The 26,632-nt window shown below is 27.1% G+C and overlaps 1 protein-coding gene across 2 annotated transcripts in view; it reads left to right on the forward strand.

The window, feature by feature from the left end:
- SPoCk (secretory pathway calcium atpase) overlaps positions 1 to 26,632 on the forward strand; it is a 230,491-nt gene that overhangs the window by 134,908 nt on the left and 68,951 nt on the right. The window contains exon 1 of one of the 2 annotated variants that reach the window (XM_065506527.1): positions 12,365 to 12,465. The exons of the other annotated variant lie outside the window; for it this stretch is intronic. The gene's annotated coding sequence lies outside the window, so the exon portion shown is untranslated. Of the gene's footprint in view, positions 1 to 12,364; positions 12,466 to 26,632 lie in introns of those variants that run through there. 2 annotated transcript variants of the gene reach the window in all.

Here is a 26,632-nt window from a genome sequence, read left to right on the forward strand (position 1 = left end):
TAGAACAGAACTAGAACAGAACTAGAACAGAACTAGAACAGAACTAGAACAGAACTAGAACAGAACTAGAACAGAACTAGAACAGAACTAGAACAGAACTAGAACAGAACTAGAACAGAACTAGAACAGAACTAGAACAGAACTAGAACAGAACTAGAACAGAACTAGAACAGAACTAGAACAGAACTAGAACAGAACTAGAACAGAACTAGAACAGAACTAGAACAGAACTAGAACAGAACTAGAACAGAACTAGAACAGAACTAGAACAGAACTAGAACAGAACTAGAACAGAACTAGAACAGAACTAGAACAGAACTAGAACAGAACTAGAACAGAACTAGAACAGAACTAGAACAGAACTAGAACAGAACTAGAACAGAACTAGAACAGAACTAGAACAGAAATAGAACAGAACTAGAACAGAACTAGAACAGAACTAGAACAGAACTAGAACAGAACTAGAACAGAACTAGAACAGAACTAGAACAGAACTAGAACAGAACTAGAACAGAACTAGAACAGAACTAGAACAGAACTAGAACAGAACTAGAACAGAACAGAACTAGAACAGAACTAGAACAGAACTAGAACAGAACTAGAACAGAACAGAACTAGAACAGAACTAGAACAGAACTAGAACAGAACTAGAACAGAACTAGAACTAGAACAGAACTAGAACAGAACTAGAACAGAACTAGAACAGAACTAGAACAGAACTAGAACAGAACTAGAACAGAACTAGAACAGAACTAGAACAGAACTAGAACAGAACTAGAACAGAACTAGAACAGAACTAGAACAGAACTAGAACAGAACTAGAACAGAACTAGAACAGAACTAGAACAGAACTAGAACAGAACTAGAACAGAACTAGAACAGAACTAGAACAGAACTAGAACAGAACAGAACTAGAACAGAACTAGAACAGAACTAGAACAGAACTAGAACAGAACAGAACTAGAACAGAACTAGAACAGAACTAGAACAGAACTAGAACAGAACTAGAACAGAACTAGAACAGAACTAGAACAGAACTAGAACAGAACAGAACTAGAACTAGAACAGAACTAGAACAGAACTAGAACAGAACTAGAACAGAACTAGAACAGAACTAGAACAGAACTAGAACAGAACTAGAACAGAACTAGAACAGAACTAGAACAGAACTAGAACAGAACTAGAACAGAACTAGAACAGAACTAGAACAGAACTAGAACAGAACTAGAACAGAACTAGAACAGAACTAGAACAGAACTAGAACAGAACTAGAACAGAACTAGAACAGAACTAGAACAGAACTAGAACAGAACTAGAACAGAACTAGAACAGAACTAGAACAGATCTAGAACAGAACTAGAACAGAACTAGAACAGAACTAGAACAGAACTAGAACAGAACTAGAACAGAACTAGAACAGAACTAGAACAGAACTAGAACAGAACTAGAACTAGAACAGAACTAGAACTAGAACAGAACTAGAACAGAACTAGAACAGAACTAGAACAGAACTAGAACAGAACTTAAACCTTAACTAGAACCTGAACTAGAACAGAACTAGAACAGAACTAGAACAGAACTAGAACAGAACTAGAACAGAACTAGAACTAGAACAGAACTTAAACCTTAACTAGAACCTGAACTAGAACCTGAACTGGAACATGAACTAAAACATGAACTAGAACGTGGACTAGAACCTGAACTAGAGCCTGAACTAGAGCCTGAACTTGAGCATGAATTAGAACCTGAACTAGAACCTGAACTAGAACCTGAACTATACCCTTAACTAGAACAGAACATGCTAAGTTCTGCTCTAGAACGTCTGTTTATTTAAATGCCTAATTTAGTTTAAACTTCTAATGGAAGTATATTCAGCATATATTTCCACTGCCTTTTTTTGGTTCTAGGTATGTTTCTTTTCATATACATTTGCAAGCACTTTATCAATAGCTTCCATTTAAGCACATGCAAAAAGCTTTCTGTTTCTTTTTGATCAATATGGATATTTTAATTTAATTTATGCCATAAATTATACAAAAAACATCTCCATAAATGCACTTTAGAAGTATTTACTATTTGAATAATACATTGCATTACGTTACATCCCATTACAATGCCTTACTTTACATTCTGTCTCCCTTCCCGACACTTCCACAAACTACAAAATATACTTAAAAGGAAAACATGTAAAAAGGAATAAATTTAAACATTGTACACTTACATACAACCAGGACTATATATATCTGCAAACACCTCCTAAAGGATCTTATCTATTGTGTATCTACATACATATTTATTCCTTGAGGTATCTTTATTGTAATGGCAAGAAAAATTGCAAAAAAAAAACCAACAAACATTTTGATATTTATACTTTTTACCACCTTGACAACAGGTACAGCATTTATCATAGTCCAAGCACACCATAAACACCAGACGTCGTAGCCAAATTGTGGATGATGCACTTTATCAAAAAAAAAGCTAAAGAAATATATTCTTTCACAATGAAAATGATGCACAATAAACTGAAATATTTATCAAATGGACACTGAGCTTATGGAAAAGCTTAAACAGAGAAATAAATTATGGAAAAAAGAAACAAGAATATTTTGTATATTTTCCACTAAAAAAAACATATATAAAACAACATAACAATCATTTTACTTTTTATACCCTTCACCTTCGTGAGAAGGGTATATATAAGTTTGTCATTCCGTTTGTAATTTCTACATTTTTCATTTCCGACCCTATAAAGTATATATATTCTGGATCCTTATAGATAGCGGAGTCGATTAAGCCATGTCCGTCTGTCTGTCTGTCTGTCTGTCTGTCTGTCCGTCTGTCTGTCTGTCTGTTGAAATCAGTTTTCTGAAGACCCCAGATATCTTCGGGATCCAAATCTTCAATAATTCTGTCAGACATGCTTTCGAGAATTTTGCTATTTAAAATCAGCAAAATCGGTCCACAAATGGCTGAGATATGAGGAAAAAACCAAGACAACCTCGATTTTTGACCTATTTTTTACCTATATCTGGATTACTAAGACATTAATATAGACAATATGGATATCTAATGATAGATATTTCAAAGACATTTGCAACGACGTATATAAGACCATAGTAAGTTGGACCTACAATGGGTCAAAATCGGGAAAAAAAATTTTAACCCGAATTTTTTTTCCAAAAAAAATTTTAACCCGAATTTTTTTTTCCAAAAAAAAAATTTAAAAAACAAAAAAAAAATTTTAAATTAAAAAAAAAAAAAAATTTTAAATTTAAAAAAAAAAATTTAAATTTAAAAAAAAAAAATTTTAAATTTAAAAAAAAAAATTAAATTTAAAATAACAATCGAAAAATTTTTTTTTCAAAAAATTAAAAAAACAACTGGAAAACAAATTAAATTTTGTTTACCTAAAAATATTTAAAATTTTGAAGTATAATTTGGTGAAGGGTATATAAGATTCGGCACAGCCGAATATAGCACTCTTACTTGTTCTTATTATTATTATGCAGATGCTCAACTTAATGCAAAATAGCTTAATAGATTTGGAGCACTTGTCAGCATAATAGTAATAAAACTCCTTGCTGTCTAGATGTTCTCGCTCTATTAGTTCTGTTCTAGTTCTGTTCAAGTTCTGTTCTAGTTCTGTTCTAGTTCTGTTCTAGTTCTGTTCTAGTTCTGTTCTAGTTCTGTTCTAGTTCTGTTCTGTTCTAGTTCTGTTCTAGTTCTGTTCTAGTTCTGTTCAAGTTCTGTTCTAGTTCTGTTCTAGTTCTGTTCTAGTTCTGTTCTAGTTCTGTTCTAGTTCTGTTCTAGTTCTGTTCTAGTTCTGTTCTGTTCTAGTTCTGTTCTGTTCTGTTCTAGTTCTGTTCTGTTCTGTTCTGTTCTAGTTCTGTTCTGTTCTAGTTCTGTTCTAGTTCTGTTCTAGTTCTGTTCTGTTCTAGTTCTGTTCTAGTTCTGTTCTGTTCTAGTTCTGTTCTAGTTCTGTTCTAGTTCTGTTCTAGTTCTGTTCTAGTTCTGTTCTAGTTCTGTTCTAGTTCTGTTCTAGTTCTGTTCTAGTTCTAGTTCTGTTCTAGTTCTGTTCTAGTTCTGTTCTAGTTCTGTTCTAGTTCTGTTCTAGTTCTGTTCTAGTTCTGTTCTAGTTCTGTTCTAGTTCTGTTCTAGTTCTGTTCTAGTTCTGTTCTAGTTCTGTTCTAGTTCTGTTCTAGTTCTAGTTCTGTTCTAGTTCTGTTCTAGTTCTGTTCTAGTTCTGTTCTAGTTCTGTTCTAGTTCTGTTCTAGTTCTGTTCTAGTTCTGTTCTAGTTCTGTTCTAGTTCTATTCTAGTTCTGTTCTAGTTCTGTTCTAGTTCTGTTCTAGTTCTGTTCTAGTTCTGTTCTAGTTCTGTTCTAGTTCTGTTCTAGTTCTGTTCTAGTTCTGTTCTAGTTCTGTTCTAGTTCTGTTCTAGTTCTGTTCTAGTTCTGTTCTAGTTCTGTTCTGTTCTAGTTCTGTTCTAGTTCTGTTCTAGTTCTGTACTAGTTCTGTTCTAGTTCTGTTCTAGTTATGTTCTAGTTCTGTTCTAGTTCTGTTCTAGTTCTGTTCTAGTTCTGTTCTAGTTCTGTTCTAGTTCTGTTCTAGTTCTGTTCTAGTTCTGTTCTAGTTCTGTTCTAGTTCTGTTCTAGTTCTGTTCTAGTTCTGTTCTAGTTCTGTTCTAGTTCTGTTCTAGTTCTGTTCTAGTTCTGTTCTAGTTCTGTTCTAGTTCTGTTCTAGTTCTGTTCTAGTTCTGTTCTGTTCTGTTCTGTTCTGTTCTAGTTCTGTTCTAGTTCTGTTCTAGTTCTGTTCTAGTTCTGTTCTGTTCTGTTCTAGTTCTGTTCTAGTTCTGTTCTAGTTCTGTTCTAGTTCTGTTCTAGTTCTGTTCTAGTTCTGTTCTAGTTCTGTTCTAGTTCTGTTCTAGTTCTGTTCTAGTTCTGTTCTAGTTCTGTTCTAGTTCTGTTCTAGTTCTGTTCTAGTTCTGTTCTAGTTCTGTTCTAGTTCTGTTCTAGTTCTGTTCTAGTTCTGTTCTAGTTCTGTTCTAGTTCTGTTCTAGTTCTGTTCTAGTTCTGTTCTAGTTCTAGTTCTAGTTCTGTTCTAGTTCTGTTCTAGTTCTGTTCTAGTTCTGTTCTAGTTCTGTTCTGTTCTAGTTTTGTTCTAGTTCTGTTCTAGTTCTGTTCTGTTCTAGTTCTGTTCTAGTTCTGTTCTATATTTAATATTTTTTATGTTTAATTTTGCCTTGATTTAAGTAACTTTCATTTCATTGAAAACTTTTCCTCCATCTCATTTGTGCTTAACGTTAATTCATTTGTTTAAATTCAATATTATGTTTTTTTTTGTTCTTTTTATCTTCAACTGACAGAGAAATGTAATGAAAAATCGCCAAGTAAATAGAACAAATGCAAATAAAACTGAATGAAACGACAGACAGAAAAGAACAAAAAGAAAAATGTTTCGACTTTTAATACAATTGTAAGTTTTTCAGTTCATTTAACACATTATCCATCCACTATGTGTGAGAGTGAGCAAAGTGAGTGAGTGAGCCAGGAAGTATTGGTACAAGTGTATGTAGTTTAAATAACACCAGTGAACATGAGAAGGACTACGAGTCCTTCAAACACATACAACAGCTAAAAAAAAACAGGCTGACCAACTAAAAAAATAAAACACTGTTCAAACTTGTTTAAGGATTTAAAAGACAAATGTGAACACTTTTCTTGGAATTGAACAGAATAAAAAAATTAAAGAATTGAAAAGAAAACTGTTGCAAGAAAACATTTTTTGTATTAAATTAAAACTAAAAGAAACTGTTTTTAATTTTGAGTAAATTTTTCCTTTCTTTTTTTATTATTATGGTAGAATTTTTATTTTAAGTTTATTATTGTTTCCTGTTTTTAATGTTTAATGGAATATTTTTCTTGCAAACAAAGAACGTAAGAGAGGAAAACTTTTTACAACATCTTTACTAACATCATTATCAACATTATCATCATCATCATCATCATGGTAAAGCTCATAATCATTGTAAACATCATTATTATTGTATAGTTTTTTATACTTTTTAACTCGTTAAGTGCTAGAGTAGTAAAGCAAAGTTTAAAGTTATGCATTTATTCATATACTTTTATATATTTAGACAGTCTTTCATTCATTCATTCGTAGCGTTCCGTTCAGTTCGTTCATCTATTCATTCATTACATTGCATTAAGAAAATTGCATATTTACTCGCATTTTCATTGTTAGAGACAAAAGTTTCTTCTGTAGTTCAGTTTAGCTTTTTATTTGCTGCTATACGACGGGTATCTCAATAAATTTTAATACAATTCTTAAGTTTTTTTTTTTTTTTTCGTTTGTATTGTTTTTGTTGTCTAGTGTTGTTTTGCTTTTAGTATATTTTTTTAGCTTTTCAACAACATGCTACACAAAACTTTTTGTTTCCTGTTTATTTACGCGCAACAAACTAAAAAATTTAATTTATTGTTTGTTTTTTGTTCTGTTCTGTTCTGTTCAGTTTTTTAACTGAGTCGAAAACTGCAAAAAATAAAATAATGCATGATAAATAAGAATGTTTACAAAGCAACTAAAAAAGGGAATTTTAGCTATTTGGGTTATAAAAAAAAATTCAGGTGCCTGAATTTGAATAAGTTCTCATTTAAATATTATTCCAGGGGTTACGAATAATCGGCTAAGGCATAAAATAAAAGTGGAAAAATGTTCTTCAATTTATTGGAATTTTAATCAATTATAATGAATTTTTATGATTTAAAAAATTGGATTTTTATTCGAATAGCCGATTAATTTTTGGAATCACCAAATAATTTATCGTATAATCGAATAGTTATGTGATTTAAAAAATTGGATTTTTATTCTAATAACCGAATATTTTTTTCCGAATAACCGAATAACTATAATGATTAATTATATGAATGAAATAATTTAATTTTTTTTCGAATAACCGAATAAATTTTCGAATAATTTTTCCGAATAATCGAATAACTATAATGATAAATTATATGATTTAAATAATTGGATTCAAATAACCGAATGATTTTTCTTTTAATCGAATAGTTCTATGATTTAAAAAAATAGAATTTTTATTCGAATAACCGAATAATTTTTCAAATAACCAAATAAATTTTCGAATAATCGAATAATTTTTCAAATAACTACAATGATTTATTATATGATTTAAATAATTGGATTTTTACACGAATAACCGATTAATTTTTCCGAATAATCGAATAATTTTTCCGAATAATCGAATAACTATAATGATTAATTATGTGATTTAAATAATTGAATTTTTATTCGAATAACCGAATAACTTTTCTTTTAATCGAATTGTTTTATGATTTAAAAAATAGGATTTTTATTCTAAGAACCGAATAATTTTTCAAATAACCGAATAAATTTTCGAATAATCGAATAATTTTTATTTTAATCGAATAGTTTTATGATTTAAAAAATAGGATTTTTATTCTAAGAACCGAATAATTTTTCAAATAACCGAATAAATATTCGAATAATCGAATAATTTTTCGAATAACCGAATTAATTTTCGAATAATTTTTCGAATAACAGAATAACTATAATGATTAATTATATGATTTAAGTTTTTAATTATATGATTTTTATTCGAATAATCGAATAATTTTTATTTTAATCGAATAGTTTTATGATTTAAAAAATAGGATTTTTATTCTAATAACCGAATAATTTTTCGAATAACCGAATAAATATTCGAATAATTTTTCGAATAACCGAATACCGTAACTATGTATAATGATTTATTATATGATTTAAATAATTGAATTTTTACTCGAATAACCGAATAATTTTTTTTATAACGGAATAAATATATGATTTAAAAATTGGATTTTTATTCGAATAACCGAATAATTTTTCCGAATAACCGAATAACAATTGTATTTTTATTCGAATAATCGAATAATTTTTTAAAAAAATCAATTAATTATAATGATTAATTATATGATTTTAAGAATCGAATTTTTACTCGAATAACCGATTAATTTTTCGAATAATCGAATAATTTTTCTTATAACGGAATAATTATATGATTTAAAAATTTGATATTAATTCGAATAACCGAATAATTTTTCCGAATAATCGAATAATTTTTCGTATAACCGAATAATTATATGATTTAGAAATTGGATTTTTATTCGAATAACTAAAATATATGAATTAAAAAAATGGGCATTTTATTCGAATAATCGAATAATTTTTAGAATAACCGAATAATTTATTTTTATTTGAACAACCGAATAATTATACATAATGATTAATTATTTATATGATTTAAAAAATTGGATTTTTATTCGAATAACGGAATAATTTTTCGAATAACCGAATAATTTTTCGTATAACTGAATAATTATATGATTAAAAAAATTGGTTTTTTATACCAATAACCGAATAATTTTTTAAATAACCGAATAATTATATGATTTAAAAAAATTAATTTTAATATAACCGAATAACTAAGTACAATGATTAATTATATGATTTAATTTTTCAAATAATCGAATAATTATTCGAATACCCGAATAATTATACATAATTATTGAAATAATTGGATTTTTATTTGAATAACCGAATAAATTTTCAAATAATCGATTCATATAATAAGCTGAATTAACAAAAATTATTGATTTAATAGTTAAATAGTAAAAAAAAACAATTAGTCCAACGAACGAATTCGAATAATTTTTTTGGAACATAAATTTTATTCGAATTATATTCAAAACTAGTTGACCGCCCCGGCTTCGCCCGGTTGCATTTACTAATGTTAGTTCTTCAAGTTTCTCCAACCCACATACACCTGCCTGCAAATTTATACTGCATACTTTAGGGAGCTTTTTTATTACAGTTGACTGGACTCCAAAAAATTTTTTTTCCGAGTTTTACCCTGAATTTTTTAATTTTTTTTTCTTTACAAACCATCTCCTGAAAATATCGAATCGAATAAAAAAATTCAAATCGCTCCAGCCGTTCTCACGTGATGCCATTACATACATGGACCATTTCATTTTTATATTCATAGACTATCACGAATAATTTTTATTCAAATTATTTAACAAAAAAACCGAATAAATTATTTTCGTATAATTATTCGAATAATTATTATATAATTATAATTATTAAAATAATAATTCTTTAAAACAAACCAAAAAATTACATGAATAATAATTATTAGAATAAATATTTGAATAATTTATCCAAAAACGGACTAAATTTTCGTATAACTTCGAATAACTGAATAATTTTTTTTGAACGAACGAATAATTATTCGTCTAACCATAGAATTGTTAAAGAAAATAATAATTGTTGGAATAATTTATTAAATATTCGAATAATTTCTCCAATAGCCCAACAATATTTGTATAAACGAATAATTTTGTGGGAAAAAATAAAAAAAAAAAAAATATTTCGAAAAAATATTTTTCGAATAATCGTACGAATATTCGAATAATTTATCTCAATTATTGTTCGTTTAATGAAATAATTTTTCGTTTAATCAAACAATATTAAAAAATATCAATAATTCATCAATTAAAGATTTGAATAAAAATATTCGAATAACCGAATAAATTTATTAAAATTAAAATAAATATTAAAAAATTTAACGAATAATTGTCATTAAATTTATTAATGATTTATCCAAAAATTGAATAAATTTTCTTATAATTATTCGAATAATCATTTGATCAACAAATTATTAAAATAAAAAAAATGACTGATCGAATTATCGATTAAATATTCGAATAATTTTTACATTATTAAAAAAAATACATTATTTTTTTTAAGAATAAAATGCTTATACGAATAATATTTAAAAATTTAACAAATAGTTGAAAAAACAATAATTAATCGATTAAAGATTCGAATAAATTTTGTAAAAATAAATATTAAAAAATTTAACGAATAATTGTCATTAAATCTATTAATAATTTATCCAAAATCCGAATAAATTTTCGTATAATTATTCGATTAATCGAATAAACTGAATTATTTTTCTGAAAACCGTATATTTCATTAGTATTATTCATTAGCTCAACAAATTATTAAAAAAACGACAACTGATCGAATAATCGATTAAATATTCGAATAATTTTTACATTACATATTAAAAAAAATACAATATTTTTTTAAGAATAAAATGCTTATACGAATGAATAATATTTAAAAATTTAACAAATAGTTGAAAAAACAATAATTAATCGATTAAAGATTCGAATAATCGAATAAATTTTGTAAAAATAAAATAAATATTAAAAAAATTAACGAATAATTGTCATTAAATCTATTAATAATTTATCCAAAATCCGAATAAATTTTCGTATAATTATTCGATTAATCGAATAAACTGAATTATTTTTCTGAAAACCGTATATTTCATTAGTATTATTCATTAGCTCAACAAATTATTTAAAAAAACGACAACTGATCGAATAATCGATTAAATATTCGAATAATTTTTACATTACATATTAAAAAAAATACAATATTTTTTTAAGAATAAAATGCTTATACGAATAGTTTTTAAAAATTTAACAAATAGTTGAAAAAACAATAATTAATCGATTAAAGATTCGAATAATCGAATAAATTTTGTAAAAATTTAACGAAAATTAACGAATAATTGTCATTAAATCTATTAATAATTTATCCAAAATCCGAATAAATTTTCGTATAATTATTCGATTAACCGAATAATTACTCGAATAATTTTTCTGAAAACCTTATAATTATTTGGTTGATCCTTTGATCAACAAATTATTAAAAAAAAACGACAACTGATCGAATAATCGATTAAATATTCGAATAATTTTTATATTACATATTAAAAAAAAATACAATATTTTTTTAAGAATAAAATGCTTATACGAATAATGTAAAAATTTAACAAATAATTATTATTCGAATAAATAGATGAATAGTTGATCATAATTGAATTTAGTTTAATATTCAAATTTGTTGATACAATTATCCGAAGAATTATTCAAAAAAAAAAAAAAAACGGTTATATGATTCATTATAACCAAGTAAATGTAAAATTTTAAAGAGAAATTAAAAAAAAATTAAATTAAGTAACCGATTACATTTTCGAATAATACATTAATCGACAACAATTAACTGTATAATTGTTCATTAAATATTTTATTGTTGTAATATGTGAAGATTGGCTTAATTTTGCCAGAATTATATCTTTTTTATTAACCGAATAATTACTCGAATAATCTTCGAATCTAATGTTTATTCGAATATTAAGCTAATAATATTTTTTTTTATTATGCAAATAATCAAAAAGAAATTAATTAAATAGAAATTTCATAAACTAATAATTATTCGAATAAAAAATTAATCGACTATATATAGCGAACTATTTCATATTTTTTGTTAAATTGTTGCAAAACTAACATTTTAAATGAATCAAATAACTGAACGATTATTCGAGTAATCTATAAATCGAATGGGTTTTCGAATTTTATACAAATAATAACTCATTATTAAGCAAATAATCAAAAAGAAATAATGAAATAGAAATCTATTAAACGAATAAAAAAGTAATCGATTAATCTAATACGTATAAGTGAATATTTGTCTTATTTTCTAAATTGTTTCAAAACGCAAATTGTATAGGATTCATATTTAACCGAATAATTATTCGAATATTATGCAAATAGTTACTATTTATAATGAAATTAATAAAAAAAGAAAATATTTGTTTTATGTGGATTAAATTGGCCTTATAATTGTTTGCTACAAATGATTTACCACAAAATTATTTATATTTTTCAGAGCACAAATTAAACGCCAAAAGAAATACAGACATTTCAAAGATCTAGCATCACTTTTATTTACTATTTAAAAGCTTTATAAAAGATCTCTTGTTTATATTAATATCACTCTCTTTATCACAAAGCTTTTATTGCTCTTTCACTCAATATAACGCAGCTCTTTCAAAATAAATGTTTGTATATAAAGAGCACGAAAAAAAGGTTTCATACATTTCTCTGAATATATGTAAATATGTTTGCAGTTATCTGAGCAGATTTTTCTGTTTATAATTTTTTACTAATCCCATATTTAGTAAGTAGCTGACTCTTTTTTTAACATGTATGCAAAAAAAAATCACTTTTTTCTCCAGTAGTAGACGGATGTTTAATTCCAGACGTGCATAATCTGTAGCGTTGTTGGTTTATAAAAAGAAAAAGAAATTTCATTTATACAAAATAAATAATAAATTTTGTTTAGTGAAGAATACCGGTTAATTAAAAGAAATAGTTTTATATTTCTTTGAAAGTGTATTTAAAGTAAATTATTGAAATAAAGTGTAAAAGAAAATTATTCAAATTAAGTGACGTGTAGTTAAAGAAAAAAACAAAAAATAGCAGCAAAAAAGCTATTGAAAGTGTAAAAGAAATAAAATTTAATTACACGTAAGTAAAGAGAAATGCTCTTCAATTGTTTTTGTGACTTTGTTATGGACAGAGCGAGAGAGCTACAGCTGTCATGTAGCATGAGAGCTGCCAGATTAAGTAAAGTACCGGCATTTTGTCTATTTTTAAAGCAAAGTGACGGAATTTAATTTTAAATGTTTTAAATAACCGATAAAATTATTCGAGTAATCGATAAAATAAATAAATGAAATTGTTAATGAATTGATAAAATATTATTCGAATAAATTATTCGGTTATTAACAAAATAAATACGAAAAACAGACATATTTTGAGTTTTCGAATAAAAATTTTTTAATCGATTAAAAATTTTATAACCGAATATTTATAATCGAATAATTAATTACATTTTTTTTTAAATTTTTTAAAATATGTCTACGTTTTGTATTAATTTTGTCGATTTTCAAAATTACTTAATTAAAATAACCGAATATTTTATTCGAATAATCGTATGATCTTTTAAGAATATAATTATTGATAGTCTGAATTTAATAGTAAATTTAATGATAAAATTAAAGTATTACATTGTTTATTTTAATTTTGCATAATTCAAATAATCGAATAATTATTCAAAATATCAGAAAATCGATTAATTTTTTTTAAATATTGAAATTTTAAATAGATTAAAGGATTATAAATTTTATATTAAAGGAAACAAATTTGAGTTTTCGAATAAAAATTTTTTAATCGATTAAAAATTTTATAATCGAATAATTAAATATATATTTTTTTTTATTAATTTTGTCGATTTTCAAACTTAATTAAAATAACCGAATAATTTAATCGAATAATCGTAAAACCTATTGCAAAAAAAGTGACTTAATTTTTTGCAGATTAATCTATTTACGAATTTATTCTATGTTTAATAACCGATTAATTATTCGAAATATCAAGTAACAATTTAAGTATTCAAATAACCAATTTTATGGAAATAAACAAATTTTATTTTAAATACAATAAACGAATAAAAATTTGAGTAAAATTGCAGTAATCGAATCATAAAATATTTTCTTTATAATTCGAATAACCGAATAATTATTCGAATAATCGCAAAATTATTTCGAATAATTATTTACTCATTAAACGCAAATGAATAAACAAAAAATAAATAATTTATTGGAAATTCAATAAACTAAAAATTATTCGAATAAAAAATTAATCGATTAACCGAATATATATAAGCGATAAATTGTTACATTAATTTAATGAAAATATCATTAATTTATAGAAATGTTCATTAATTTTTAACTAATTTTTAATAATATTTAGCAAATTTTATTAATTTTTTTGGAAAATATCATTAATTTTTATACAGTTTCATTAAATTCATTAATTTAATGATGAAAATGTCATTAATTAATGTTTAGAAAATGTCATTAATTTTAAATCGGGTTCATTCATTTTTAGAAATTTTCATCAATTTATAACTAATTTTATTAATAATTAGAAAATTTAATTCATTTTTTTTGGAAAATATCATTAATTTTTATGCAGTTTCATTAAATTGTACAAAATTTTATTAATTTTTTTATTAATTTGTTTTAAAATGTTAATAATTTTTAAAATTTTCATTAATTGATAGATTATTTTTAGAAAATTTCATCAACTTTTAAGAAAATTTCATTAATTTAATGAAAATTTCATTAATTTAATGAAAATTGTATTAATTTGTTGGAAAATTTCATTAATTTAATGAAAATTTCATTAATTTAATGAAAATTGTATTAATTTGTTGGAAAATTTCATTAATTTAATGAAAATTTCATTAATTTAATGAAAATTGTATTAATTTGTTGGAAAATTTCATTAATTTAATGAAAATTTCATTAATTTAATGAAAATTGTATTAATTTGTTGGAAAATTTCATTAAGTTTTAGACAACTTCATTAATTTAATAAAAATTTCATTAATTTAAAAGGCGAAGGCCCAGGCAGGCAGTCCTTTTTTTTCTCTATATTTTCTGTAAATTAAATTTGCATTAAATAAATATTAATAATAATAATTCATTAATTTAATGAAAATTTCATTAATTTAATGAAAATTTCATTAATTTAATGAAAATTTCATTAATTTAATGAAAATTTCATTAATTTAATGAACATTTCATTAATTTAATGAAAATTTCATTAATTTAATGAATTATTATTATTAATATTTATTTAATGCCTTCGCCTTTTAAATTAATGAAATTTTTATTCATTAATTTAATGAAAATTTCATTAATTTAATGCAAATTTCATTAATTTAATGAAAAATTCATTAATTTAATGAAAATATCATCAATTTATAGAAAATATTATTGAAACAATTAACTAATTTAAATACTTTGAGAAAATTTTTTAACAAAAAAAATCACTATTTTCTGGTAATTGTGTTTAGAAATTTGGTATTTTTATACCCTTCACCTTCGTGAGAAGGGTATATATAAGTTTGTCATTTCGTTTGTAATTTCTATATTTTTAGCTACAAATTAGTCAACTTAAAGTTAACTTTTAAATAACTTTAAGTTACATAAAAATTAGCCAACTTAAAGTTAACTTTTAATACACATGTGTGTATGATTAACAACAACAACATTGTTCAGCATAACTACACGATCATGTGTCTGTCAGTCATTCAGTCCGCGTCTATAAAACTCTGCTTGTCTGTCTAACCGCCTCAACTTCTTCTTGTCACAATTGTTTACAATTTTAACAACAACTATTTCAGCTTGACGCTACAAAGTTAGCTGGAAATGGAAATAGTTTGATTTTGAAATACGGCGAGTACAAATAACAAAAGCGGTAGAACGGTATTTTACAAAATTCTTAATGAATTATTTAAAAAAAAAAAATAATTAAATAAAAACGAGACAAAGTGTAGAATAATTTAAAAAAAATATATAAATTAACAATATCAAAATAAGCAAACAAATCTAAAGAATTATACCTACTGAATTCTAAAAAATCCTTTAAATTCACTTTGTTAATTAATTTATTCTTGCTATTACTATTTACAAAAAAAAAAATCGCCACGTTTTGTTTTTTTTTCTATAAAAATTGTTGTTGCTGTAATTTATTCAACGTGTTATTGTTCTATTTACACAGTTTTTTTTTTCTTGTTTAGGTGAAAATAAATAATAATAACAACAATATAAAACCAAACACTTTTAAAACAAACAAATAAATAAATAATAAAAAGCATAATTGTAAAATCATATTTTACTTTTGCTCATTTGTGTGTTTGAGTCAGGGATGTTAAATGAAGATTTCAATTTTGTACCACCCTCCAAAAAAAATTGTACTTTTTGGACCTTCGCGGTACCATTTTTTTTAGTTTATTAAAATATAAAAAAGTACATAAAATTCAATTGTACACAAAAAACAAAACTTAACATTAACATAGATTAAATTAGCTACTACCGACCAAAAACTACAAATGTTTTAATTTTTTACTGACTTCAGCTGAAGCTCTAAATTGATTACACAAGGCAACAAAATCGGAAAAAAATTTAGAGGCTTTTTAAACCACTACAAAATTTTGATGTATTGTGGTCCAGTAGTACAAATATGGTCCAAATTTTAAATTTTATGTAGAGGATTTTTTAAAAAAAAATGTTTAAGTAAAATTGAGCTTTTTATACTTTTCTCCACATAAGTAATGATAACTCAAAAACGGTTACTCCGATATTATTAAAATAAACTTAAAAAAATTGAAATATACATAACCTATATTCCGTTTAATCGGCTCAGTAGTTTCGGATTTATAATAACATATTGAAACTAAAATATATTTTTTACGTGAAAATAATAACAAAACAAATGTGAAATTTCCACTCAAAGTTTCGATTTTTCATGAATTTTTTAAAACAAAAAAATTTGATATTTCATGTAAAAAATATATTGTTTGCTTCAATTTGTCATTATAACTCCAAAACTACTGAGCCGATAAACGCAATATATAAACGGATTAAAGGTTATGTGAGGAAACGTCTATCAAAATTTTGTAATTTTACTTAACAATTTTAAAAAAAAATTTCTCCGTAGAATTGAAAAATTTTACCATTTTTGTACTTAGGTAGCAAATCTATAAAGTGGTTGTTCACGTCTTTTTTGCTGTTGACCTGTGTTATTGATTGAAACAAAATTTGCAATTCAAACATTTTTACTAATAGATGTACAATACTACTTGAAATAACATTTCCAGGAGTAAATTTATGGAACCAATTAACACTTCGTTATTAAGGTTGATTTTATATAAAATTGTTTGTAATTTTCTTTAATTTCTTTAACAATATCAATATTGATATTCTGTTTACAAATTGCTTGTGGTTTTTGTAAAAGTTGTTTATATAAAATATTTTAAATTGTACCAAATATAAAATATTTTAAATTGTACCAAATGAGACGCGGTAGTACCACGGTACTTTAGAAGGTCAAAATGTACCAAAAAAAGTACAATTGTACCAACTTTAACATCCCTGGTTTGAGTGTGGTTTCCAGTGAATTTTTATTATTCTCTCTCTCTCCCTCTACTCTCTCTTAATAAAAGTAAAACAGTATAACTAGTAATGCCAGACTAAAGGAAAGCGGGATTTTTTGGTGGCCATATATTTTGAGGGAATTTTTGAGCAAATGTAGGGAGGAAGTTTTCATTCATGATTGATTAAAATGTTAATTCAAGCTGTAGAACTGCAATTTGAAGGGATTCTTTGTGAAAAGAAAACAAAATAGAAAAATATGTCAATATTACAAAGAATAAATTAAAATATCAGAATTTATTATTATAATTAATTTAAAATGGTAACAAAGAGAAGAAAAATGTGTTATTTTACTTCAAAACAAGTAAGAGCTATATTCGACTCTGCCGAATCTTATATATCCTTCACCAAATTATACTTCAAAATAGGAATTTTAAATATTTTTAGATAAACAAAAATTTTTTTTTTCCAAAGTTGTTTTTTTTTAATTTTTTGGAAAAAATGTTTGAAATTGTTTTTTTAAAATTTTTTTTTTTTAAATTTAGCAAAAAAAAAATTTTGGCTTAAAATATTTTTTCCGATTTTGACCCATTGTAGGTCCTACTTACTATGGTCTTATATACGTCGTTGCAAAGGTCTTGGAAATATCTATCATTAGCTATCAATATTGTCTCTATTAATGACTTAGTAATCCAGATATAGATAAAAAATAGGGCAAAAATCGAGGTAATCCGGGTTTTCTTCTCTTCACCATTTGTGGTCCGATTTTCTCGATTTTAAATAGCAACCGGCCTGAAGAATTCCAGAGATATTGATGTATAAATCGTGTATGTAAGTTATTTGGGGGCTTCTGAAAGTTGATTTCAACAGGCAGGCAGACGGACAGACGGACATGGCTTAATCGACTCCGCTATCTATAAGGATCCAGAATATACATATATACCTTATAGGATCGGAAAATTATATTGTTGAAATTACAAATGGAATGATAAACATATATACCCTTCGCACGTAGGTGAAGGATATAAAATGGTATTTCTGAAAAAATACCGAATTTTTTGGAATATTTTCTTAAATATACGTGCGTTATTGAATATTAAAATTATAAAACAACCAAATATATGAGAAAATTCCAATAAAATGTGAGAGATTTCATAAATTGAACCACAAATTCGTTAATGGTTGTACAATTCGTCCAAATATTGTCAGCGACAGCTGTATCCACCGAAAGTTCTTTTTTCCCAGGAAAGAACTCTCGACAATTGTGGACCTTAACAACAATATTTTACTAGGATGGGTTAAAATGTCCGAGAATTTCTGAAAGAAACACATGTTTTGGATAACAAAATATTTAAATTTCAACAAAGTCTCCTTTGAGCTCTATGCACTTTCTCCAACGTTTCTCCAATTTGTTTTAATCCTTTCAAAAATTACGATTTGTCGAGTTCATCAAAATAGGTATCTTTTATGTGAGATGATTTCATTGTTGGAGTTAAATATCTTTTTCCGCTGCGACATTTCTTTAGGTTTGGAAACAAGAAATATTCACTAGGGTGTAAATCCAGAGAATAGGACGGATGAGGGACCAATTCGTAGCCTACTGAAACTGACACATGTGCAGTTCCCGTGCACTGTCCTGCTGAAAAAGAACTTCTTTCATGGCTAAATGCATTCAGCTTTCTTTTAAATCCTCATTAAATCGTTCCAATAAGTTGGCATATTATTCGCCATTGATGGTTTTGGAGGTAGTCAATGTGGATTATATCGCGGGCATCCCAAAAAACACTCACCATAACTTTATTGGCTGTCAAACCCACCTTGGCCTTCTTTGGTGCCGAATCACTCCGAGAAACCCAAAAACCGGTCGCCATGACTTTATTGACTGACAAACCCACCTTGACCTTCTTTGGCCCCAATTCACCTCCAGAAAGCCAATGTTTTGACTGCTGTTTGGACTCTGGTGTTTCGTTAACGATTTCGAAACGGAGCCAAAACTCCTCCATATTGCTGTGGAACAATGTCAAACACTCCTGCAAAGTTGTCACGCGATTGTGTTTGTGTTCGGTTGTGAGAAAATGCGGCATCCATTTTGCGGCAAGCTTTCTCAAACCCAAGTGATTATTCAAAATTGAAACCACAGAGCCATGTGAGATGCCTATGGCTTGCACAATCTCTCGCACTTTCAACCTCCAATCGACCAACTCCATATTGTGAATGTCCAGACTGTTGGGCAACTTCCCAGCTGTAACGGCCACAACGAAATTCAGTAAATCACTTTTTTACCATTGAAATTGATGGTTCATAGTTCCCATAGTATTTATAAAGCTTTGGCTTTAAAAAATAGTGATTGATAGGCACACGAAATTCATTTTTTTCCAATTTCTCCTCAAGTCAAGAGGTAGTCCGCTATCATTGGCTGTTAAACACAAACTTATCAACTGCGGGTCCAGAACGTTCGGCAACTTCCCAGCTGTAACGGCCACAACGAAATTCAGCAAATCACTTTTTTACCATTGAAATTGATGGTTCAGAGTTTCCATAGTATTTATAAAGCATTGGCTTTAAAAAATAGTGATTGATAGGCACACGAAATTCATTTTTTTCCAATTTCTCCTCAAGTCAAGAGGTAGTCTGCTATCATTGGCTGTTAAACACAAACTTATTGACGCAGCTTGTTCAAATGCTGACAGGAGTCAACTGACAGATGCCTGTTGACGGCAGCAGTTTTGCCCTTTCAGTTAAGAGCAGGAAAAAATCGCGGACTTACTTTATACAATTGAAAGTTGATATAACGATGACACTCTTACCATATTCAGTGTCAATCTATTGGGTGTATGACTTAAAAATGCTGCATTTTTTTAAATGTTTAGCTTTTATTTTGTATTGGCCATCATTAGCTATGATCTTTTCTTTTCTTTCTCGCAACATATGGATTCCGAAACAAAACGACTGCTTATCTTTTAAGGCCAAGAACGAAACAAGCCAATATCGGATACTCTGTTCCAAAGTGAACCATATCCTAGAGAGAGCGTTCTGCATCGATCGAAACAAATAGTAGTCGAGGTGAGGTAAACTTCTCAAACACTTCTTTCTCAATAGTTTTGAAAATGTATTTTAACATGTAACATTCTGGGCGTTTTTCGGATCATTCTCTCTTCAAACGAATCAGTTGCATTCGGTACAGGTTCCCTGGTCAGATTTGAGCAGCTCATGATATATAGAACCCTTTTGCTCCCACCCCACCAAATACCGAGAATTACTGTAGCGCGATGGATATTTGACTTTGGCGGCGATTCGGCTGAATGGCCGGGCTTCACAAACGATTTCTTATGCTTCGGGTTATCGTAATGAATCCTTTTTTCATCGCAAAAATTCGTCTTTCAAGGTCTCGGCTTCAATTTTTCTGGTTCGCAATTTTCCTGCTTTTGGATGAATTCAGCTACTCTCAAACGTCTTGATATTGCTGCTCGAGTAGCTCTTAATGATTTTGCAAGCTCTTATTGAGTTTTACAACAATCTTCATGGAGTAATTCCTGCGTTAATTGGATCTTTATCTTCCGTGTCAAATTTATCACTACTCAACCGTACAAACCATCTCTATAACGTTGAAACTGATGGAACACATTCACCATAAAGCTTTGGTGAGCAATCGCTGTGCTTCAGCGGCATTTTATTTTTTTTCAAATTAAAGTAAAGCAAAACTTCCTACATATGACGCTTTGTTGACACAAAATTCGACATTTTCGAAGCAAAAAAAACTTTGTCCAAATGGAAGATCATTTATTTATTTATTAAAACTGTTTACCTTGAACCAATTTTCCTCATTTCCCCTGCTTTTACTTAATCTTTTTGATATGGCAACGCTTTTTTACTGATAGTTGAAAAAAACACTCATTTAGAAAAAGAGTTAATTGCTTGAAATAGAGAGAGAGAGAGTATTTTAATGAGATGTTTTAAAAGTTAAGAGATTTAAATTTAGAGCCGGTAAAAATTTAGCTTGAAAATTAATCAATTTGTATTGAGTAATGACGTCACAAGATAAACATCATACCTCTTCACATAAATATTTTAGCAAAAGCAAAGAAATGAAAGTTAACAACAAACTAAAATTTAAAAAAAGGCAAAAAAACTGAAACAAAATTATAAATAATAATACAATAAGTAATGAAAACTCTGCCGACATAAATAAATAAATTAATGATTTACAAAGTTTAATGAAATTTTACGTCAAACAAGAAAATCATACGTGAGTGATAAGAAAATTTGAAAAGAAACAACAAAAACGTGTTGAAAGTCTTTAAAATTTGCTGCAGAAGTTCAGTATTTCTTGTTGTTATTAATTTTTTAAATTGAAATGATAAAATTGAATTTAAAAATAGGTATCAATTTGATTGTTTTTTTATTATTATTATTAATAAATATAATATAAATAAATAATTTATTGAATTTTTGGTTTGTTTTTGTTTGTTTCTTTGTGTTTTGACAATCGCGTGATTTTTCTCCATTAAAATATAAAATCGATTTGAGAGATTGAGAATAAATAAATGAAAATAAATTGAAATAAGGTTTTGAAGTTTTCTAAAATAAAACTATGAACATACATACATACATATCTGTGTTATAAGTTTGCATATCTACATATATAATTGGAAATTTCATTAATAATAATTTAAATTCGCACACAATGTAGATTTTAAACTAAACGTATTATCTATCTATCTATCTATCAAACGCAACAATAAGCTTTATATAAAATTACAATATTGGTGAAGAAAAACAAGTGATTTCCTAAATAATAAAATGTTAAAAAAGAAATAATTTTAAACCAAAAAATATTGAATATCTTTTTACAACCTGCTTAATGAATTAAGCAAAAATTTCCAGTAATTTTAGTTTTGGAAAAAAAATTACAAATTTTAATAAATCATTAAACCTAAATAAGTTTTTTTTTTATTGAACTGCCATGATTATAATTGATGCTGATGTAAGTTGTTTTTTTTTTTATCTAGAAATTTTATTATTTATTGTTATCATGTTTTTGTTATTAAATTAATAATTTAAAATGACAGACAATCGAAAAGCCGGCAGTAGACAATATTTTTATACCCTTCACCTTTGTGAGACGGGTATTTATAAGTTTGTCATTCCGTTTGTAATTTCCACAATATAATTTTTCGACCCTATAAAGTATATATATTCTGGAGCCTTATAGATAGCGGAGTCGATTAAGCCATGTCTGTCCGTCTGTCTGTTGAAATCTGGATACATATCTTCAATAATCCTTTCGAGAATTTTCCTATTTAAAATCAGCAAAACCGATCGACAAATAGCTGAGATATGAGGAAAAAACCAGGACAACTTCGATTTTTGGCCTATTTTTGATCTATATCTGGATAAATAAGTCATTAATATAGACATTATGGATATCTAATGATAGATATTTCAAAAACCTTTGCAACGACGTATATAAGACCATAGTAAGTTGGACCTACAATGTGTCAAAATCGGTAAAAATATTTTTTAAACCGATTTTTTTTTTCACCAAAAAAAATTAAAAAAACCAAAAATTTTTTAAAAAATTTTAAAATAATTTGATAATTTTTTTTCCAAAAAATTAAAAAAAATTTAATTTTGTTTAAAATTTGTATTTTGAAGTATAATTTGGTGAAGGGTATATAAGATTCGGCACAGCCGAATTTAGCTCTCTTACTTGTTAATTAATAATTTATTTGAAATGTATTTTATATTTCGAATGGCCTTATTAGCAAACAATACCAAAAAGTCTGTTCTAGTTCTGTTCTAATTCAAGTTCTAGTTCAGGTTCTAATTCAGGTTCTAATTCAGGTTTTAATTCAGGTTCTAGGTCAGGTTTTAGTTCAAGTCCTAATTCAGATTCTAGTTTACATTCTAGTTCAGATTTTAGTTCAGTTTCTAATTCAAGTTTAATTCAGGTTATAATTCAGGATCTAATTCAGGTTCTAATTGAGGTTCTAATTCAAGTTTAATTCAGGTTCTAATTCAGGATCTAATTCAGGTTCTAATTGAGGTTCTAATTCAGGTTCTAATTCAGGTTCTAAGTCTGGTTCTAATTCAGGTTCTAATTCAGGTTCTAGTTCTGTTTTAGTTCAGGTTCCATTTCCGATTCTAGTTCAGATTTTAGTTCAGATTCTAATTCAGGTTCTAATTCAGGTTCTAGTTCTGTTTTAGTTCAGGTTCCATTTCCGATTCTAGTTCAGATTCTAATTCAGGTTCTAGTTCAGGTTATAATTCAGGTTCTAGTTCGGGATCTAGTTCAGGTTCTAGTTCAGGTTCTAGTTCAGCTTCTAATTCAGGTTCTAGTTCAAGTTCTAGTTCAGGTTCTAATTCAGGTTCTAGTTCAGGTTCTAGTTCTGTTTTAGTTCAGGTTCCATTTCCGATTCTAGTTCAGATTCTAATTCAGGTTCTAGTTCAGGTTATAATTCAGGTTCTAGTTCGGGATCTAGTTCAGGTTCTAGTTCTGTTTTAGTTCAGGTTCCATTTCCGATTCTAGTTCAGATTCTAATTCAGGTTCTAGTTCAGGTTATAATTCAGGTTCTAGTTCGGGATCTAGTTCAGGTTCTAGTTCAGGTTCTAGTTCAGCTTCTAATTCAGGTTCTAGTTCAAGTTCTAGTTCAGGTTCTAATTCAGGTTCTAGTTCAGGTTCTAGTTATGTTTTAGTTCAGGTTCCATTTCCGATTCTAGTTCAGATTCTAATTCAGGTTCTAGTTCAGGTTATAATTCAGGTTCTAGTTCGGGATCTAGTTCAGGTTCTAGTTCAGGTTCTAGTTCAGCTTCTAATTCAGGTTCTAGTTCGGGATCTAGTTCAGGTTCTAGTTCAGGTTCTAGTTCAGCTTCTAATTCAGGTTCTAGTTCAGATTCCAGTTCAGGTTCTAATTCAGGTTCTAGTTCAGGTTATAATTCAGGTTCTAGTTCGGGATCTAGTTCAGGTTCTAATTCAGGTTCTAGTTCAGGTTCTAGTTCAGGTTCTAGTTCAGGTTTTAGTTCAGGTTCAGGTTCTAGTTCAGGTTCTAATTCAGGTTCCAGTTCAGGTTCTAGTTCGGGATCTAGTTCAGGTTCTAGTTCAGGTTCTTGTTCAGATTCTAATTCAGGTTCTAGTTCAGGTTCTAATTTAGGTTCTAATTCAGGTCCTAATTCAGATTCTAGTTCAGATTTTAGTTTAGGTTCTAATTCAAGTTTAATTCAGGTTCTAATTCAGGTTCGAACTCAGGTTCTAATTCAAGCTTAATTCAGGTTCTAATTCATGTTCTAATTCAGGTTCTAGTTCAGGTTCTATTTCAGGTTCTAGTTCAGGTTTTAGTTCAGGTTGTAGTTCAGGTTCTAATTTAGGTTCTAATTCAGGTCCTAATTCTAGTTCAGATTTTAGTTTAGGTTCTAATTCAAGTTTAATTCAGGTTCAAATTCAGGCTCTAGTTCTGTTCTAGTTCTGTTCTAGTTCTGTTCTAGTTCTGTTCTAGTTCTGTTCTAGTTCTGTTCTAGTTCTGTTCTAGTTCTGTTCTAGTTCTGTTCTAGTTCTGTTCTAGTTCTGTTCTAGTTCTGTTCTAGTTCTGTTCTAGTTCTGTTCTAGTTCTGTTCTAGTTCTGTTCTAGTTCTGTTCTAGTTCTGTTCTAGTTCTGTTCTAGTTCTGTTCTAGTTCTGTTCTAGTTCTGTTCTAGTTCTGTTCTAGTTCTGTTCTAGTTCTGTTCTAGTTCTGTTCTAGTTCTGTTCTAGTTCTGTTCTAGTTCTGTTCTAGTTCTGTTCTAGTTCTGTTCTGGTTCTGTTCTAGTTCTGTTCTAGTTCTGTTCTATCATATATTTTCTTTCCCTAACATTCTAAATCCTTCACTTTAAGATCAAATATTAAATCATTACCACCTTTCACTTCTGTATTGTTTTAATAAATTAACTAATTGGCTTTTAAACGTTTAAAATTTGCTGTATTTTAAAATGTTCTTTAATTAGTTTATTTTAGGAAACAAAAAGTGATTGTTTAGACATGTATTGTTTTAGTAAACATAATAATCATATCAATAATAGATTGATTAGTTTATATTTCAATGAATGCTCTTTTGGAAAGCAGATTGATTGGTTTATGTTTCAATCAGCCAAACTGTATTAAAGTAATTTTAGATGTAAATAATTATAAAATTATATGATTTTATTTTAAACATTTAACACCAAATTTATTTAATTGCTGTAAGTACTTAAGTACTTTACCTTTTTCTCCTCTTAGCGAGTTTAAAATTACCATTTATGTGTATTTTTTTTATATAAATTAATGTTTGTGCTAAAAATATGCATAAATATTAAAGTGCTCAAATATTTAATAGGGGTTTTTTTTTTTTTGAAAACCCAGTCAATACCCCAAGGCTTTAAATCTATGCAAACAAGTGCAAGAGGAAAATGAATATAAACAGAGTTTTGAAAGAATCTAAACATCTAGGGGTTTTTATTAAACAAATATATAAGGAAGTATTTGGATTATTTTTAATCTTTATAGTAGTTTAGATAAGACAAAGTATGATTAAAAAAATTTAGTTTTTTTTTTCAATTCATATGTTTAAGTTGCTGCTTTGAAAAGCTCTTTAGGCCTTAAAATCGTTGTCAGGTTTATGTGTATTAAAAGCATTTAAATTACTGGTTTTAAATTGAAAATTCTAACTATATTTTAAGATTTAAATCTGTTTATTTTCCTCAAATTCTGCACTTGAAGTCATTTAAAAATCCATAAAGAAAAATTTGTTAAATATTTGTCTTTAAACAAACTGTATGTATGTTTAATGCAATGTGTGTAAATTATTTCTGTCAATATTTATTCCATCTGGTATTTAAATATTTACAAACTGAAAGCTTGTCAAAATCATTTTGTGTAAATATTTAATTAAACCAACAATTGCACAAAATTGAAGCAAATATACTTTATTTAATGAGAGAAACTTAATTAAATTAAATGAAAATGAAGACAAATAAAAATAAATGTTTAAATAATCAAAAGAATACCATAGAAAATGTAAAAATAGTTTGATTTGTACAATTTCTAGGAAAAAATTGGTTGCTGTCACAGGACTTTTGTAACAGCAAGCATTTAAAACTTGTTTAATTTGAAAACTAATTGTATTGAAGCTATTTGGTCAATGTGAACTTTGTTTGTCAACATTATTTCCACTGACCTGTCTCTAGCAAAAAAACCTATTGTTTTAACTTTAATTTAAACTTATACCTGCACTTTTTGTTCTGCTCTACTTAAAGTACAAGAGTTCTTATTTTTTCTAAACACAATGCCACACTAGTTATTTACTTATTCTAAATTAAAAATAAACGTATTTATTTTAACTTGTTTTGTTTATAAAACAAACAGCTTGAATAACGTCAAAAATGAGTTCAAACCTAAAAAAAACTTGTTTAAATACAATATTTATTTAAATGTTCTTTTTAATATCAATTTCAAGTTGATTTAACACAGTTTCAAACTGTTGGTTGGTTTTTGTTATTTATCGCAGTCTCTAAATTTATTCAAATTATCCTAAACACCTACTACTGTATTTGAAAATTTATGAAAATATCTGTATTTTGATAGTCGTAAATTATGAGAAGGCAAGGGGAGACACTGAGAGAAATAATAAAGATAGTTTTGTAATTTGACTTAAAAATGCGAGATTTTTTAAAATTTTTAGC

Source organism: Calliphora vicina, chromosome 3 (genome assembly GCF_958450345.1).
Source record: "Calliphora vicina chromosome 3, idCalVici1.1, whole genome shotgun sequence".
In the NCBI taxonomy this organism is placed as follows: Eukaryota; Metazoa; Arthropoda; class Insecta; order Diptera; family Calliphoridae; genus Calliphora; species Calliphora vicina.